This window comes from Triplophysa rosa, linkage group LG25 (assembly GCF_024868665.1).
Source record: "Triplophysa rosa linkage group LG25, Trosa_1v2, whole genome shotgun sequence".
Taxonomy (NCBI): Eukaryota; Metazoa; Chordata; class Actinopteri; order Cypriniformes; family Nemacheilidae; genus Triplophysa; species Triplophysa rosa.
Window position 1 is genome coordinate 128,980 of NC_079914.1, and position 19,695 is coordinate 148,674.

The 19,695-nt window shown below is 52.2% G+C and overlaps 1 pseudogene; it reads left to right on the forward strand.

The window, feature by feature from the left end:
• Positions 1–4,664: 4,664 nt before the first annotated feature.
• Positions 4,665–19,316, forward strand: LOC130549208 (uncharacterized; annotated as a pseudogene).
• Positions 19,317–19,695: the final 379 nt, after the last annotated feature.

Genomic DNA, 19,695 nt, shown 5'->3' on the forward strand with positions numbered 1-19,695 from the left:
AGCCTTAATGCACGTCATTGTGAAGGGCTGTGACTCTCATACACTCTACTGTTGGTTAAAGCTATATAACTCCTTACTTAGGCTTATAATGACCCTTAATAGACTTTGTCCATCATTTACCTATAAGGGCCCCATAAGATAAGTTACGACTGAGACTTCCTGTGGTCACAGGAAGTCCCACACGTAACACTTTTGGCGCGGCTCCCATAGGTAGCTAATGGACACACCATTTTTAAGCTTCTGGAGCACATCTATGAGCCTTAATGCACGTCATTGTGAAGGGCTGTGACTCTCATACACTCTACTGTTGGTTAAAGCTATATATCTCCCTACTCCCTACAGAGTCCTTAGGTTTTATGTGAGAAAACCATGAGTTGTTTGTTTTTACTTCTCATGTGTTGAGTAACAGGCCGTTTAAGCGTGTGTCACACAGCCGCTGGGCTCAAATGAGGCAGTCAGCTCCGAGACGGGGTACCCCGGGGCATTGGGTGGTGTCCGGGTCTTCGGGCAGGCTTCGGGGGCGTCAGGCAGGCCTCCCTCAAGTTTAGGCTGCAAGGGGGATGCGCAGGCGTTCTGTGGATGGAGGTGTGGCCAGCGGGAAACCCCGCCCAAAATAGGTTACAAGGGGCACGCGTAGGCTTCTCGTGTCCGGAGCCGGCCCGTAGGCTGCAAGGGGGTTGCTTAGGTGCTCTTCGGGAGGCCCGGTCGCAACCTGATCTGCGCGCGTGGCTTAGGCTGGGACAGTACGTCGAGTCGCCCCCTCGTGGTTCTGCCCAAGAGAGCGCCTAACCCTTCATTCCGTGACTCTAAAATTAGGCACTTTGGGCATTTTTCTGGGGTCCCCCGGGCGTCGCCGCCGCCCCATGACGCTTCCGTTCGATCGCGGGTGCTCTCCCCTTCGTTTCGGCACCGCCGGGAGACCTGGGAAAATTTTGGGGTCGTCGGCGCGCAGCGTCCATAACTAGCCGTACGGCGCGTGTCAACTAAGTTACACAATACGTTTGATGGCCTTAGGCATGATAATGGAATCGTCACAAACAGTTGATCTGTTTGTTTACACAAAGGTAGTAAAACAATTCACTGAAGACAGTTTATGTAATATCTTTACTAGATTGCAAGAGGGCTTGGAAACATTGGGGGTGCTACGGGCACTACAAAAAGACACTGCCATGTGGAACTTGTTTGTTCGAGGTCCCCCTGCCCCGCTGACAGCACAGCAAATCACGAACCTGTTTAAGGTCACTTACTCCGAGCGAGGGAGTTCTCGACAGTTGGAGGAGGAGCGAGCAGTTGGCCAGTGGAGAGACTGGCTCATCGACATAGAGGGTATGCACACTTTATTAAATACAATTGAAAAATGTAAACTGACAACATAAACACAAGTGGTCCACTTCAAAAATTAACACATTGTCTGCAAGTACTCCGGCTGGAGTACCGGCTGGGAGGCCGGCTGGACACCGGACTGGTCGCCGGCTGGACACCGGACTCGAGAGATGGCTGTGTCACTGGCAGGAAGGCCGGCTGCATCACCGGCTGAAGCGCCGGCTGTGTCACCAGCTGGAGAATCGACAGCTGCGCCGGACTGGTCGCCGGCTGGACACCAGACTGGAGAGAGGGACAATGCGACCACCTCTTAGACTTCTTCTTCTTGGACCGGCTCCAGAGAAGCGGTGGATGGCCCTACCAACTTCGTACCGGAGGCATCAGAAGGGGAGTCCGATGATTCCCTCCGTCCGTGTTTACTCCGGCGACTAGCTGGAGATGGAGAGGTCGCGGAAGGTTCGGCGATGCCGAGGACCCCGAGCTGCAAGGCACGACCCTCTGAGATGGTGTCCAGTGGAGACGGGTAGCTGGGTTTGCCTGAGACCCTGGACCCCGTGTGACTCGAAGCGTGCTGCCACACGACGTCGAAGTCCAGCGGTCTCAGCTTCCTCTGGTGATAGAGGGTCCCTGAGGCCGCGGTTAAATAACACCACCAGTTCCTCCTCTCCGAATGCCCCATTCCCTGCAGCACTGAGGAAATCCTCCATGTAATCCTCAATATGGGCTGGAAGGAACCCAGCAGGCATGTACACTCACACTGGACGGTCCCGCCAGACTCATCACCCCGGCGACATTCGCCAGGGGGACGAGTCTGGCGGGACCGTCCAGTGTGAGTGAACATGCGTGCTGGGTTCCTTCTTGGTCGGTTCATTCTGTTACAAAATGGTCAGGCAGAACCCAGATGCAGGCAGGCGATGAAGGGGTTAACTCAAAAATGATTTATTTAAACAAAAACAAAACAAACAACCCACGGTGGGGTAACAAAAACATATAAACAAAAGACTTTTCAAAAGACAAACCAAAACTTCCCTCAAGGGGGGCAAAACGAGAACTAAGAGATATACTAAATCAAACTCACAAAACAGGCAAGGTATTTGCAAGACAAGGCAGAAGAACGAGAACTTCACTGAAGAACGAGAACTTCACCAACGAACGACGAGCAGGGAACATAGAACAAAGAAACCGACAAAAACTAGAGACTGAGGGGAACATTAAATAGGGAAACACTCACAGAGGATAATTACAAAAGGGAAGTGAGGCCAGGTGACCGGGATTAACAATAATGGCGAGACTACGGGAAACAGGAGGGCGGGGCTAAGAGACGGGACAGGAGGACACGTGGCACAAAGTAAACAAAAGCCACGCGTCTCAACACAAAACAGCCGCAGGACATGGTTTTGTCACGACCCTGTCCACAGAGTTAAAGAACTCAAAAACAGGAAGGACAGAGTCCTGACAGTACATGCGCGACGTTAGAGTCACGCGTCTCTTGTGACTACGTACTTATCTACGACGTTAGAGCCACGTGTCTGGCGGTGTAATTGTCCGCGACGTTAGAGTCACGAGTCAGTTGTGGCGACGTACCCCTCCGCTCACGTCAAAGTACACGACTGTCTCCTTCGGTAGGTAATCCATGGCACTATCCATCACTCATAGTAGCTAACTTGCGATGACAGGACACAGTATCTGCTGCAGAAGATTTTTTTAAAAAGTTGAACACTTCGTTATAGTACAAGTTTTGGATTTAGATCGAGTCAGATCCAACGATTCCGAATCGGCCTATCAGAATTTTGAGTGCTGCTCTATTCCGCTGTGTAACCCCTAGTTCACCCCTAGTTCACACTGCACGCATGAGCAGAGCGAGAGCAGCGCCGTCAGTGTAACTACATCATCACTGCACCTGCAGATTCGCGAGGGTATTCACACAGGAAGCGTTTGTATAGCGTGACCGCAGCTGCATCGAATGTGCAAGGTAAGCAAGCCAACCACATAGCATACATTCGTTCCCTAAGTTTAAACATTTGTAAACGTGATACTCTTAAAATTCTGTTACCAAGGGTACAAGACCCATGTACAGTATATTGGTAAACAATATGGTCAAACAAAACAGATCGCCATTATATAATTTTCTTACCATCTGCAAAAATAGCAGAAGCTATTTCAACCCAGGCTTTTTCCTTTGAATATATGTCTTTGTAATATTTACTACAAGGATCATAAAGCATTTTGTGCTTCTCAACCTCAACGATCAGCCTTGTGTCGTCCATTGTGGTACAAGAATGAGGTATGACACGATCACCTTTTATAACGAGCTCCTCGGAAAGCTGGCCACAAACTCAGGTTTGATTGGGTACTGCTAGAGCCGCTTTATAGCTAGTTAACTGACGTGATTTTATAAACCATGCTTCCACCCAAACGGAATAATTAAAAACAAATGAAGGGGTACATCAAATATAAATGTTTTTTTAACATACTCCTAGTCTTGCAAAAAAAAAAACACAACAGGCTTGCTTATTCTGTGCATTCTGAGCACTTTTATTGTGCAACAATTTATATTTGTCCATCTAAAGTGTGCTGTCACTTTAACTGAGCTTGAGCTGCGCAGCAAAAATAGACTCGGCGCCGAAACCATCGCACCAGTGCTGCTCACGCGACGCTCCTGCTTGACGCTGACGCGCTGCTCCTGCTCCCGGTATGAAAGCACTCATTTGATAACATGCACGCCGAAAAAAATACGCGCTGCTCTCGCTCTGCTCACGCGTGCAGTGTGAACTAGGGGTAAACCGTCAAAACAACTTGCAACGGATTTAAGGCTTAAACTATACCTTTTCATACATGCTTTCCCTGAGATCACATCCCATAACCTCTAGAGTCATTCGTTAGAACTACAGAAAATAGTGTGATAATGTGGCATTACACTAATTACAAAAGTTTGTCTCTTGTTTCTGTTAGTAAACTAACACAAAGTCAGAGGAGAGAAAGGTCACATGTAAATGTGCTCAGTTTATTAGTACTTGTAAAGTTTGTTAAGAGAGCATACTGTAGAAAACTGTCGCTGTTAGATCTCAGAACAGTGCTGGATTTGTAACAACAAGCTATATTGTTCCTGGTTTTCATTTAAAAAGGAAAGCATGATAAAGCATGATATTATTGGAAATTTTTTCCATGGTTTAATGTGAATGACACCTCTGTAAAAGTCTACGAAAGATGCTCTTTTAATGTCAAAGACCTTCCTCAATGCCCAAAGTTTTATTGAGGCGCTGACCGAGACCCTATTGGAAAGCGAAAAGAAAGAAATATCTTGGTGAACACACACAAACACACAGGAGAGAGCCATTATCATGAGGGTCTCTGTTGTGTTTGAGGGCTCCTGTAAGACATTGCACATGTCTCCTCATCAGACGGTGGCAAACATCAAAAACATGATTCAGGTATTCAGTTTCTTTAAAAAATATATATATTTTTAATTAAGACATTTAAATAAAAACTTTTTTACTTTGCATACAGTATATGGGCACAGGTGCAGTTACACTGTGGATTGTATCAAACACTGTATCATGGAATTTGATGGTTTTTATTTAAACAGCAGAGCTTCTACATGCTGCTGTCAGGTGTTGATCAGGTGCAGTGTGTGTTGGAGGTGAGGTACGCTTGAGCCGCCCTGCAGGACAGCTGGTGTGTGGCAGATATAGGCATTACCACAGGGAGCCGCATTCACTGTCAGCTGAAGGTACCGCAGTCATTTATGTGTTTAAGCTGTTTTCAGAAGGCCTATGCTATGGTTTTTAATATCTGGCACAAAGTGAACAAATGTAAACAAATAGAAGATAAAATGAGCATATGTTTCTATAAAGTGCATATATGATTTTCAAGCTAAGTTGAACCATTTACTTTTTCAAATTTCACATTATATTATTATTATATTATACATACACGAATATAGTCTCAGGCCTCTAAAGTTCTGATCATGCTTTTGATTTACAAACTGTTTAGAAAAACACTGTAGCATAAACTGTACACAATATACTGCTTGGCTGATCTTAAATCTCATTGATTCTTTACCATGGAAATGAAAAGTCTTTTAAAGTTAAAGCTTCATTTAGTTTAGATCTGCCTCAATGTTACTCATTGTTTAAACATACTGTAAATATGTTAGATTAAATGTTTATTGCTAGAAAATAATTCAGTTATCCAGGATTTTCATTTGTATTCAGAAATAGCTACATTTTTGCTAATACGGCTGCAAAAATAGCAAAGTAAAAATGAAAAATGTCTCATATATTTTTTCCAAGTTTCAGGTGATATTTTGTAAGCTGTTGTAGTTATGAAGTGTCACCACTGGATGGCAAATGTGTTCTTGATCGGAAAATCTTGGTTGTCTATTTGTTCTGTGTCCACAGGAAGTGCAGAAGGTTGTTCTTCGTGTGTTTAGTGCAATAACTAAAGAAACATTTCCCCTCTCGGGAGCAGTGATTGTTTTGAGCTCCTGCAGTGTGTCCACACTGATGTCTCTCGTGTCCCTGAAGCTCGGTGTCCCAGTCAGTGCCTTCAGACTGTTTACTGTCACCCGCTGTCCTCTGTATGACTGTAACCTGCTCTGTGACTATCACCTGACACCTGGTAAAAAACATTTGAAAAAACTTCATACAAGACTGATACACACACAACACAGACACTCTCAGATATAGCACAGTGAATGACAGGATGTTGTCAGGGTGTTTAATTGAGTTGCTTTTGATCACATTGCTGTTGGGTAATCTAGGTGTACTTAAAGTGATAGTTCACCCCAAAATGACATTTCTGTCATCATTTACTCACCCTCTTGTAATTTCAAACCTTTTGACTTTCTTCCGCAGTAGACAAAAGAAGATTGTAGTGGGTTCGCTATGGTAAGGAAGGAAGAGGACGAGGTTGGCGGGACTGACACAAGCTTTATTGTTTTGCCACACGAGAAATCAAAAGTCCATTCATACAACATATAAATCCACAGCTTTTCCTTCAGCCCAGTTCGAGAAGATAATAATCCAGCAAAGTCCTTCTTTCTCTACTGAGAGGTTTGTGGTCGTGGCAGTTCATGTTCAGTCCGTCTCTCTCTCCCCGTTGTGCATCTCTTGGGTCTTTATATATCGTCTCCCCGCGCCCTCACTTTTGTTAGAGACACAGGTGTTGGTTGTTTGCATTTACTCCACTCACTTACCGCTTGTCTCCTGGCTCTCTCTCCTGCCACAGACCTCGCTAAACCACGCCCCCCTCGCCACATACCCCCACCGCCCGACTCAGGCCGGGGAGCCGTCCGGCCTACAGCCCCCCCCATTCCTAGAGAGGAAGTCGGCTACAACCATTCGTGCACCCGGCCTGTGGACCACCTGGAACTTAAAAGGCTGTAGAGCCAGATACCAACGGGTGATCCTGGCGTTGGTATCTTTCATGCGGTGGAGCCACTGCAGGGGAGCGTGGTCCGAACAGAGGGTGAATTCCCGGCCCAGGAGGTAGAATCTAAGGGTGAGAACGGCCCATCTGATGGCCAAACATTCTTTTTTGATGGTGCTGTACTTAGTCTCTCTCTTTGAGAGCTTGCGGCTAATGTACAGCACCGGCCGTTCCTCACCCCCCACCTCCTGTGCCAGGACAGCACCCAGCCCTCTGTCCGACGCATCAGTCTGCAACAAGAAAGGGAGAGAAAAGTCAGGAGAGTGTAAGAGCGGCCCGCCACACAGGGCAGCCTTCACTTGGGAAAACGCCTGCTGGCACTGCTCCGTCCATTGGACCGGATCTGGTGCCTCCTTTTTAGTAAGATCAGTCAGCGGGCTGGTGAGGTCTGAATAGTTGGGCACAAAATGTCTGTAATATCCCGCCAATTTGGGGCCGCACTTGTCCGTGACCCAAGTGGAAGCCCAGATACCTAACCTCCACCCACGCACTTCTTCGGGTTGGCCGTGAGACCGGCCGCCTTCAGCGCTCCCAGGACCGCCCTCAAGTGTTGGATATGCCGCTGCCAGTCGTTGCTATAAATGATGATATCATCTAGATAAGCAGCGGCATATGCTGTATGGGGTCGGAGGGTACGGTCCATGAGGCGCTGAAAGGTGGCCGGCGCTCCGAACAAGCCGAACGGAAGTGTCACGAATTGGTGTAATCCGAACAGCGTGGTGAAGGCTGTTTTTTCCTTAGATAATGGCGATAGGGGGATCTGCCAGTACCCTTTCGCTAAGTCCAATGTCGAATAAAAACGAGCCGTGCCTAGCCGGTCCAGTAATTCGTCAACCCGTGGCATTGGATAGGCATCGAACTTCGATACCGCTTTCACTTTGCGGTAATCCACACAGAACCTGACCGAGCCGTCCGTCTTGGGAACCAAAACTATCGGGCTCGACCAGTCACTGCTGGATTCTTCTATTACCCCCATCTCAAGCATTGCCGCTAATTCCGTTTGAACCACATTTTTCTTGTGCTCAGGTAAACGATAGGGCCGGCTACGAACTACTATGCCCGACACCGTCTCGATATGGTGCTGAATGAGTTTCGTGCGTCCAGGTAGGGTCGAGAACACGTCTGCGAATTCCGCCTGCAACCTGGCTATGTCCGTGAGCTGGGAGGGTGAGAGATGATCTCCTCCCGGAGCCAGAGCGAGTGATTGTGGTTTTATATTCGCTTCTGGTCCCAGATCATCCTCTCCACTAATTACCGTCGCCAGCATCACTGGTTTCACCTCCTGCATTTTTTAAGGAGATTGAGGTGGTAAATTTGACGTGCCCCGCTCCTATCTGACCGTATTACTTCATAATCAAGATCTCCCACTTGCCTTGTGACCTTAACGGCCCTTGCCACTTCGCTAGTAATTTGGAACTCGAGGTGGGGAGTAATACAAGCACTTTTTCTCCCGGTGAAAATTTCCGGAGGTTGGTTCCCCTGTTATACAGCCGGCTCTGTTTATCCTGGGCCTGTAACAAATTCTTTATAGATAGCCGCCTCAGTGTATGGAGTTTTGTTGAATTTCGTTCTTGCTGTTGGAGGGTCCGTCCTCCCAAGTCTCTCTCAGGACGTCCAAAACCCCTCGGGGCTGGCGTCCAAAGAGAAGCTCAAAGGGGGAAAACGTCTTGGTTACAAATGTAACCTCGGTTCCCTGATGGAGGGAACGAGACGTTGTGTCGAACCGACAGAATGGGGTTTGTCTTGAGAACCTATCATCTTCTGAGCATTTAGAAAAGGCCAATGAAAATTGGCGAATGAAATTTGCATGCCAGGCTCCTCCCCGGATGTCCGGGTATAAGAGGGAAGCCGGCGTGCTCATTCATTCACCTTTGGTCTGAGGAGCCTAAAGCATCCTCCCCTGACCGCTGGGGTGGGCGGCCAGTGTTGTGGCATGAGGGACACAACGTCTCGTTCCCTCCATCAGGGAACCGAGGTTACATCCGTAACCAAGACGTTCCCTTTCTGTCGGTCTCTCGACGTTGTGTCGAACCGACAGAATGGGGTTCCTATGGAAAACGCCACAGCACTGAGCCGCGTCACAATCTCTGCGGAGCGACGTTGACTGGCCTGGGCGAGTCAGACGAACACGCTAACGCGAAATTATGACCTTCCAGTGGAGAGGAAGGGGGACCCAGAGCTTTCCACAAAAAGTTGGGAAGCCCCCTAACGCCGGCCGTCACGGGCGGAGGCCTAATTCTCTAAATGGCGAGAAGCCGCCCGGCACCGTACGGGCCACTGGGTAAGCATTATTCCCCCTGGGGGAAAAACGCTGCAGAGGCCACTACCTACCGTAGGGAGGAATTAGTGGAGACACCACATGGTCTCACCATCAGGGGAGAACTCATGGGAGGAATGTGCGGACTGCAGGAGTTAACCGCAAGGTGGGAGTCCACCTGGGGAGGTCATGGGTTGCCAAGGTGGGAACCATTCATGAGGATACATCAGACGGAACAGCCCACGGAGGGGGGGTTACCACGTCTGGAGCACTAGGTCCGGTTAGAGCTATGTGGGAGATAACTCAACTGTTCCCCGGCCTAAGGGGGCAGGGCTGCTCTGCCCAGCCTGTCCCCTGGAAGGGTGCTTAGTGATGGATGGAATGCCTGTTCTTTACCCGAGGGGAAAGAAGTGAGGCGGGATCGCCACTGCTCCCCCCGGAGGGGGAAGGGCTTCCGCAGGCGTACGCCCTACCGGCTGCCGGTCCCACACCTTGCCAGGATGCGGGCTGACACCGGTTCCGCGCGTAGGTATTAGAACCTCACGGAGTTGTTAGGCATAGCCCAACCCGCAGCTCTGCAGATGTCTGCCAGAGAGGCGCCCTGAGCCAGTGCCCACGAGGGGTGTGCCTCACCCCCAACGGGCAGGGGCAAAATGAGATCGGTATGCCCTAACGAGGGCATCCACGATCCAGTGCGCCAGCCTCTGTTTGGAGACAGCCCTTCTGCTGACCTCCGAAACAGACAAAGAGCTGCTCAGAGCTTCTGGGCTCTGCGTGCGGTCCAAGTAGAGGCGCCGTGCGCGTACTGGACACAACACGGATAGGTTGGGTCTTCCTCCCCGGTGGGGAGCGCCTGCAGGTTCACCACCTGGTCTCTCGGGAGAGTGGTGGGAACTTTGGGCACGTAGCCGGGGCGGGGTCTCAAGATAACGTGAGAATCCCGGCCCCGAGTTCTAGGCAATCTGTGGACACGGAGGGTGCTTGTAGATCCCCTACCCTCTTGGAGGTGAGCGCCATGCGGAAAGCCGTCTTTATCAAGACTGAGAAAGAGCGGCAACCCCGAGAGGCTCGAAGGGGGCGGGGCCTCTTGAGGCCCGCCACCTAGGTCGCAAGAGGGTACGGAGCGCGGGTAAGGTGGTCACCCTCTCGCGCCCCTTAGGAACCTAATGACCAGGTCGTGCTGTCCCAGAGGCTACCCAGCACTTGGGTCATGATGAGCGGCCGTAGCGGCTACATACATTCCCAGTGTGGAGGGGGAGAGGTTACTCCCCCGTCTCTCTTGAGGACGGGACAGCTCGTACCCGACCGAGCAACTCCGCGGGTCTTCTCGCCGAGAAGAGCACCAGGACGAGAAGAGGCGCCACCTATGGGCGTATAGCCGCCCAGTGGCCGAAGCCCTAGCCTGAGTGACGTCCCAACCGGACCGGGGGTGGGTCACTCAGGATCTCCTCGTCCCGTCCAGACATGGAGACCAGGTTTTGCCTGGGATGCCGTAACGTGCCCCTTCCCCTGGGGAAGCTGTTCGCCAGGGGGAGCGGCCAGGGGGGAGTTGTTGTCAGAGCCTTAGCTCCGAGAACCAAGTCCTGGTTAGGCCAAAGGGGCGTAACTAGTACCACTTGATGCTCCTCTTCCCTGGCCTTGCACAGGACCTGTGCAATGAGGCTCACTGGGGGGAAGCGTACTTCCGCTTGTCCCGCGGCCAGCTGTGCGCAAGGGCATCCGTGCCGAGGGTACCTCGGACAGGGAGTACCCAAGCGGACAATGGGAGGAGTTCGGGGAGGCAACAGGACCACCTGTGCCTGGCCAAACTGCCCCCAAATGAGCCGGCTGCGCGGGGAGGGAGTCGCCACTCTCCGCAAGGCGTCGACTGACGAGAGAGCACATCGGCTGTCTGGTTCAGGACGCCTGGGATGTGTGTGGCTCGCAGGGAGCTGATCACCTGCTGACTCCAGAGGAGGAGGCGTCGGGCGAGTCATGTTAGCTGCTGTGAGTGAAAGAATACGCCACAGCAGCTGTGCTGTCCGACCGGACCAGCACGTTGCTGCCCTGCACGAGAGGTAGTAGCCTCCTCAATGCAAGTAGCACAACCAACAACTCTAGGCAGTTGAAATGCCAACGCAGGCGGGGGCCCGTCCACCGCCCCGACACTGCTTGCCCGTTTGCACACGGCACCCCGTCCCCAAGAAGGTCATGGAGACCAGGGGGTTAGGGTGTGTCGGCAGAAAGCGTGTGACCATACGCCTGCTGCCGGTGTGCCACGCTCTCCAAGGAACTTGACTCTGTAGCCAGTGTTGGAGCGGTCGTATGTGCATCGACCCGAGGGGGACCACCCCCGCCGAGGATGCCATGTATCCCAGGAGCCTCTGAAATTGTTTCAGGGGGACCGCTGACTGTCTGAAAGCTTCAGGCAGTTCAACACTGATCGGGTGCGCTCTGTAGTCAGTCGCACTGCCTCTGGGAGGCCGCGTGGGTGCGGGCTTCCTCGTCGCGGGTCTCGCGCCCCCCGCGGGGGGTGAGCAGGGCCGCTCATGAGGACAGAGTCAAGTTCCCTACCGAGAAAGAGGACGCTCTGCACCGGGGAGAGCTTGCTCTTCTCAGTTGACCTGTAGCCCCACCGATCTAGGTGCCGGAGCACCAGGTCCTTGTGTGAACACAACAGATCTCGAGAGTGCGCCAAACTGAGCCAGTTGTCGAGATAGTTTAGTACCCACACACCAGCCGGAAGGGCGGCTTCCAAGACCTTCGTAAAGACTCGTGGAGACAGGGACAGACCGAAGGGGAGGACCCTGTACTGATATGCCCGTCCCTCGAACACGAACCGTCGGAAAGGCCGATGTCGAGGGAGGAACGAGACATGAAGTACGCGTCCTTCAGGTCGATTGCCATGAACCAGTCCTGACACCTGACGGACGTCAGGATGCGCTTCTGCGTGATCAACCTGAAAGGCAGCTACTGTGTAGGTGCCTGTTCAGAACACACAGACCCAAGATAGGGCGCAACCCCCCGCCTTTCTTGGGGATAATGAAGTACAGGATGTAAAACCCGCTGAACATCTCGGCTGGTGAGACGGGCTCGATCACTCCCTTCACCAGAAGGGTGGCGGCCTCGGCCCGAAGTACGGGAACATCCTAACCTCTGACTGAGGTAATCGGATGCTGAACTTGGCGGGCGTGAGGCGACTGGATCGCGTAGCCGAGACGGATCGTCTTCCCTAGCCAGCCTGACAGTCTGGGAAGCCGGACAGGCTCCCAGAAATGAGACGGGGACTAAAGGCACGATATTTTTCATCGTCCCCCCGGGGGGTGGTTCGATGGCTAGCAGTACGGATTCCGTGCTGGGGGAGATCCCCCGTGGAGGAGATCGGCTCTGCTGTTTTTCCTGCCTGGCGACTGCGCAGCTCAACGCACTGTCTGACTGAGAGTGCTGAGGGCTGGTGCTTATACTCGACAATGTGCTTCGCCATGACGCAACGTCGAGTTTGCCGTTCACCGTCGTGCAGAGGGTGGGAGCGGCTGTGATAACCCAGAGAGAGAGGAAACTCTCCCTAGAGAGTAAGTGGGCGCAAGCCCCCTGGAGGGGGCCAGCAGATGGAGAGACGGGGTAGGATCCGTCCCTATCCGACTTCCCAGCGATATGGCTGGGTTCGGGCCCAATGGTAGCCTCGATCCCCCTGAGGTCTTCCCATGAGGGCCGCTTCGCCGCGGCTGCTGATGGGGCGATGGTCTCCTCTTCGCTGTTGCCTCCAGGGGGGGCCGCCTGAGTGGGGGGCGCCAGAGCTGGAGGGCGTCGAAGAGGATCAGGGCTGCCGGGAAGCAGACAGTGCACGGGACTCGAAGGCCGAGGCGGCTGAGTCGCGGCACGGAGGACTGCTTCTTTACTGTCGAGAACCCTCCGGGGGAGGCCGCATGAGGGTCTCGCGCCCCCCCGACGGGCGGGGGGGTGAGCGGGGCCGCCGTTTCTCGACAGTAACACCAACCAGCCCCCCCCTTGCAAGACGGGTGCGTCGAGAAAGCGGACCTTCTCAGCATACTCATCTGCGCAAGGATCGGCCAGAGGAGTTTCTCATGGACCACAAGTGTGGACATCGTCCGACCCAGGGCCCGCGTGGTCACCTTGGTCACCCGTAGAGCGAGGTCGGTGGCGGCGCGGAGTTCCTGCATACACGCTGGGTCGGTCTTACCCTCGTGGAGCTCTCTCAACGCCCTGGCCTGGCAGGAGCCATAGAGTGGAGAGAGGAGGCAGCTTGGTCCGCAGCAATGTAAGCTCTCGACACCAGAGATGCCGAGACACCACATGCCTTGGACGGGAGTCTAGGTCGAGCCCCCCCCCAGGTGGCCGCCGCCTACGGGCACGAGCACCGCGGCGGCATACTCCACCTGGGGGACAACAACGTATCCTCCAGCTGTCTCAACCTCGAGGGAAGAGAGGGTGACTGAACTTTGTTTGACGTGAAACGTGCCGGAAAGGGGCGTTCATGGTCTTACCAAGTTCCTCATGCACTTCCGGAAAACACGGCACTGGGGGCGGGCGCGGCTTTGAGCCGCGCTCAAACCCGAGGCGCCATGTAACCAGCCACGAGGCCTGGGAAAGCATGGCTGACATTTTGACGTCCGCTTCTTCCTGGGCTCGACCCCCCGAGGGAGGGAGACCGCGGAATCGTCGGAGTTGGATGGCAGTATGTCACCCCCCGATGCTGCAAGAGACATCTCATCATCACGCATCGTGTCCGAATACGTGATTGAGGAATAAGATGGCGGACCGTCTCCTGGGGAATGGTCAGACGAGCGAGACGAGGTGCGAACGGTCCGTGAGCCAGTGGCTCGCGGATTATCGCTCACAGTAATCCTCATATCACCCTCGCTGCTTGCCGTAGCGGACGGCAGGGCCGTAGTCCTGCCGCCATGGAACGGGGAGCGAACGAGGTGGTGGCTGAGTCCCGTAGGAACACAGCCACCCGTGACGCAACGTCTGAATCGTCACCGCCCGCAGTGTGGGCAGGACGTATCCACAATGTCTGCCCCAGCGTACTGGAAGCAGGCATTGTGTCCGTCCCCCTCCTCGATGAGTGTGTTGCACCCGATTGAGGAATAAGACGGTGGACCGTCTCCTGGGGAACGGTCAGACGAGCGAGGCGAGGTGTGAACGGTCCGTGAGCCCGTGGCTGGCGGATTATCGCTCACAGTAATCCTCATATCACCCTCGCTGCTTGCCGTAGCGGACGGCAGGGCCGTAGTCCTGCCGCCACGGAACGGGGAGCAAACGAGGTGGTGGCTGAGTCCCGTGGGAACACAGCCACCTGTGACGCAACGTCTGAATTGTCACCACCCGCAGTGCGGGCAGGACGTATCCACAACGTCTGCCCCAGCGAACTGGAAGCAGGCATTGTGTCCGTCCCCCTCCTCGATGAGTGTGTTGCACCCATGAGAACAGCGGGACAAGCCACGCTGGAGAAATTTGCTCTTTTAGAAAAGGAAATTTGCTCGAACACCACCGGAACTACCGAGACGCCAAGGGGAGAGTCACTGCAGGAAGGGACCGTCCGCTGTCCACGTCGTAGATTCCAGCAGAAAGAATGATCACCAAGATCGTAGAGAAGCTCATCAGATGCGTAGGCTCTGAAGAACAAAAGGTGAATGAATGAGCACGCCGGCTTCCCTCTTATACCCGGACATCCGGGGAGGAGCCCGGCATGCAAATTTCATTCGCCAATTTTCATTGGCCTTTTCTAAATACTCAGAAGATGATAGGTTCTCAAGACAAACCCCATTCTGTCGGTTCGACACAATGTCAAGAGACCGACAGAAAGGGAACCTTGCGGGATCTCTCGCACAGCGAATAAGAGGGGTTCTAACCATTTATCTCAATATTTGGCGTCCTCGTGTACAAACTTACGAATCATGGTTTTTAACGTGCGATTAAACCGTTCTACCAGCCTGTCTGTTTGAGGGTGAAAGACGATGGTACGGACCGATTTAATGCCCAATAATTCATACAGCTCGCGTATCGTGCGCGACATGAACGCCGTGCCTTGATCCGTGAGGATCTCCCAGGGGATCCCCACGCGGGAGATGACGCGAAACAGTGCCTCCGCCATACTCTTAGCGGAGATGCTGTGGAGCGGCACTGCCTCGGGATATCGGGTTGCATAATCCACCAAGACTAATGCAAATCGATGTCCTCTCGCTGACCGCTCTAATGGCCTGATGAGGTCCATACCAATTCTATCGAAGGGGACCTGCATTAGCGGCATTGGGCGCAATGGCGCTTTTGGGGAGGCCGGAGGGTTTACCAGCTGACATTCACGGCACGAGGCGCACCACCTGCGTACGTTCTCGTGAATGCCCGGCCAAAAGAATCGGGCCATGACGCGATTTAGTGTCCTAAATGCCCCGCCATAGGATTACAATAAGCATTTCCCGGCGGCCCTGTGGTACTAACAACTGGGTTGTATCTTCCTTTGTTTGAGCGTCTTGGGTCACTCGATTGGGTCTTTTATAATTGCAAAATAAGGGTAGGAGCGCGGTCGGGCAGGCTGGAGAGGTTGACCGTCCACATACCGGACCTGTTCAAAGGCGAATTTGAGTGATTCGTCCCAGGACTGTTCCAGGGGGAAGTCATCGCGTTCCGAGAGGATTTGCCCCTCGGATCCGCTCGCTTCCCCTGAAACAGCCTCTCCTGCCTGCACGAGCGCGCCGACTCCCTGTGCCTCTGGGCCCCAAGTGACACCCGCACATATGCACCCCAATAATTCTGCGAATGCAGGCCAATTAGTTCCCAAGATTAGCGGGTGTCGGAGGTGTGGATTAACCGCTACCTCAACTCTATGCTTTTCTCCCCTGAATTGAATAATGGATGGAGGATATCTCACCACATCCCCGTGTACGCACCGTACCCGAACCATGCGGCTATTATCCAATGCCCCGGGCCGAACCAGGCTTTGATGGATGGAGGTCTGGTTACAACCGGAATCCACCAGAGCCGGGTATGTACCATCCATTCTGACCGGGGGCAGCCTGCGGCGTGTTGGGAACCCGGATCATCGTCCCGATCTCCATTACTGGGCACCGATCGACAAAATGGTCCGGGTCTCTGCATCGCCAACAGGCCGGCCCAGGCGTCTCCGCCATCCAGGTGGTGGGAAGTGGAGCACGGGAAGGGCGCGGAGAGAGGGTGGACCCATTGCCGTCCTGGAATCCCTAGGGCAGAGCGCGGTACCTGGTCGTGTAGTCCCCGGGCTGTGGGAACCGTCGACGAGGCGGCACTCGTGGCGGACCGGGTGGACGGGACCTGGGTGCAGGGACAGGACGAGGAGAGAGAGAGAGAGAAGAGGGGGAGAGAGAAACTGCCTCCGGAGAGGAGAGAGAGACAGCCGGGAGGTGTTCGCCAACCCCGGGGCACACCACCATCTGGCACTGGACCCACTCGGCCGTTCTCTTGGGAAGCCGAGCGATGAACTGCTCCAGCACCATGCGGTCGATGATGTCCTCGACGTCGCCTTTCCCAGCCAGCAGCCATTTGCGGCAGGAGTCTCAGAGCTGGTGGGCCATCACGAAGGGCCGGCCGGTTTCGCCCAGCCCCAGCGACCGAAATCGCTGACGATGCTCCTCCGGGCTACAGCCGACCCTCTGGAGGATGGCCCTCTTCAGGTCGTTGAAGACCAGGAGGTTCTGGACGGGCAGTGGCCGAGCCACCAGTTGCGCTTCCCCTGACAGCAACGGCAGGTGTCGCCTCGCCCAATCCTCCAGGGGCCAGCCGCTAGTCTCTGCTGTCTTCTTGAAGAGGTTCATCCTCTGGCCCCATCTTCGACAGCGGTAGGAACGCGGCGGTTGTCGCGGGTGCGGACGCCTCTGCCCGAACCCCCTGGTCCACCCAGCTCCAGAAGCTCTCGCGGTCCTCTTGCTGGGCCTGGAAGATAGTCTGGAAGCGGAGCTCGTGGTCACTCCGAAGGTCCAGCAGCGCCTGGTGTTGTTCGCGGTGGAGGACCGCGAGAGATGCGATGATGTCCGCAAACGGCGTGCCCGATGTTGCCTGCATGATGGCGGTGGCCCTCCTACTTCCTTCCCAGGTTTCGGCACCAGTGTAGCGGGTTCGCTATGGTAAGGAAGGAAGAGGACGAGGTTGGCGGGACTGACACGAGCTTTATTGCTTTGCCACATGAGAAATCAAAAGTCCATTCATACAACATATGAATCCACGGCTTTTCCTTCAGCCCGGTTCGAGAAGATAATAATCCAGCAAAGTCCTTCTTTCTCTACTGAGAGGTTTGTGGTCGTGGCAGTTCGTGTTCAGTCCGTCTCTCTCTCTCCCCGTTTTGCGTCTCTTGGGTCTTTTTTATATCGTCTCCCCGCGCCCTCACTGGAATGAGACACAGGTGTTGGTTGTTTGCATTTACTCCACTCACTTACCGCTCGTCTCCTGGCTCTCTCTCTCCTGCCGCAGACCTCGCTAAACCACACCCCCCTCGCCACAAAGATATTTTGAAGAAAGTTGGTAATCGAACGGCACTGGCCCCCATTCACTTCTATTTTATGGACACAAAACCAATGCAAGTGAATGGGTGCCAGTTAACAACATTCTTCAAAATATCTTCATTTGTATTCTGCGGAAGGAAGGAAGTCATACAGGTTTGAAATGACAAGAGGGTGAGTAAATGATGACAGAATTTGTATTTTTGGGTGAACTATCACTTTAAGGGCTGCTGGGTAGTTCTCTGTGGTTGTACATAGGAAATGTTAATCACAAAACTAGTAATATACTGTACACTGACAGAGTTCATTCTAAATTCATGGGAACTTTAGGAACAGCTATGAGCAATAGTTAAAGTGACGTTTATTTGTATACCACCTTTCACAATACACATATTGTTTCAGAGCAGCTTAAGAGAAAATCATTCTGGTTTCTATAAACAGGGCAGAATTTTATGATTGTAATGACAGAGACTTGGCAAACACTTCTGATGTCAGATTGTTTCACAGGGGACACTCATCTGGAGACATGGAATGGCTGGAATGAGTTTCTGAGAGCGTGTTTAAGAGGACACAAACACACACTTCAACTTCACCTTTTCCAGGAGAAGCCTATACTTAGGTCTGATAACACAGTGTTTGGTTTTAATGTAGTCATTGCTCCTAAACGTAACTCTTTACAGGGTTTGATGTGATTGCCGCAGGTTTCAGAAGCGCGTGGCTCTGTACATAGCGGCGGCGCACAGACACCTGGACATGGCCAGCTGGCTGATGGACACTGGAGTCAAAGCAGAGGATTTTGTTGGTGTCCATCCGTACCGCATGTGGTGCTATAAGACCGAGCATCTGGACTCTCTGAAGTGTCCTGTACACGCAGCCGCAGAGGCTGGACAGCTCCTCATTTTGAAGCTGTTTATCAGCCGTAGCGCTGAAAATCTGACCTGTCGTGATCCCAGTGACCAAAATGTACTGCGGATCGCAATAAAACATCGACACAGAGAGTGTGTCACTTATTTAGTTTCAAAACTTTGTACTACACTTAACTTTTCTGGGTGCTCCCTACCAATGAATATCTATCTTCAGATCAAGTTGTGGATACGCAAGGCACGACGACGACAAAGTCCGTTTGTAAGCAGAATAGGTGACGCAGTGCAGGTAGATGGCGTTCCCATGAAGAAGACCTCATTACATCCCAGATGTCGAGCTGTGAGAGGATGTGTGGAGGTCAAAAGATCACCCTGTGGCTTTGAGATGACATCACCTTTTGTGGGTTCTTCCTGTCTCTCACATCACCCCGCTGCTTCACCTTCTCATAATGCATCAGTAAAGCTGCCACAGCTGCATCCTCCCCACACTCCGAAGAGTAAGAGACGAGAGCAAAACGTCACCAGGAGCAGGGCATGTGGGAGGAAGAGCCCGGAGGAAATCCTGCCGGCTGAAAAAAGTCATGGTAAAAGTTCTACTGCCCCTCACCAGACGCTACATCAATACATCTCCTACAGCATCCAACATACCTCTGAAAACATTTCAACTGCTGTGCGCACCAACTTTCCGACAAAATGCCATTTGCTGCTTGAACATTGCTAGGTTGGTTAATGCAGTTATATACAGTTCGCTAAAAAACAACATTTCCCTCACATTGTGATTTCACATAAATAAGTGCAATCAAAAAAACATATAGAATCAAAAACCTTTTTGTTTCTCTCACAGCTCTTTCACAGAGAAGCCGTGGCTCCAGCAGCTCGCTGTAGCACAGACACTTGCCAGACGCAGCGTCCAAAGTCTTCTGAAAGATGAGATGAGACAAACCACCCAACAAAACACATTAAATACTTAACAGATAACACATAGCATCAACAATACAGCTTCTATCTTATTGTTCAGTTCAAATTTATATCAACACAAAAATATACACACAATTAATTATATTGTATTCATATTTCCTACTATTTAGATTTATTTTGTTTCACAAAGTTATGTAAAAAGATAAAGTCCAATCATATTGTTTCCTTGTCTGTGAATTAAAAATAATCTATTCAAATTGTGCTTTTCAGTTTGTGCTTTTTAAAAACATATTATTGAAATGAGATAACCAAGGGGCTATTCACGTTTATATATTTAAATTGAATTACTCAAATTATTTTACACATTGTATTTTATACAAATATTGTGTTGCGACTAAACAACTGATTCTAATTAAGCGGAACAATTGCAGTCGAG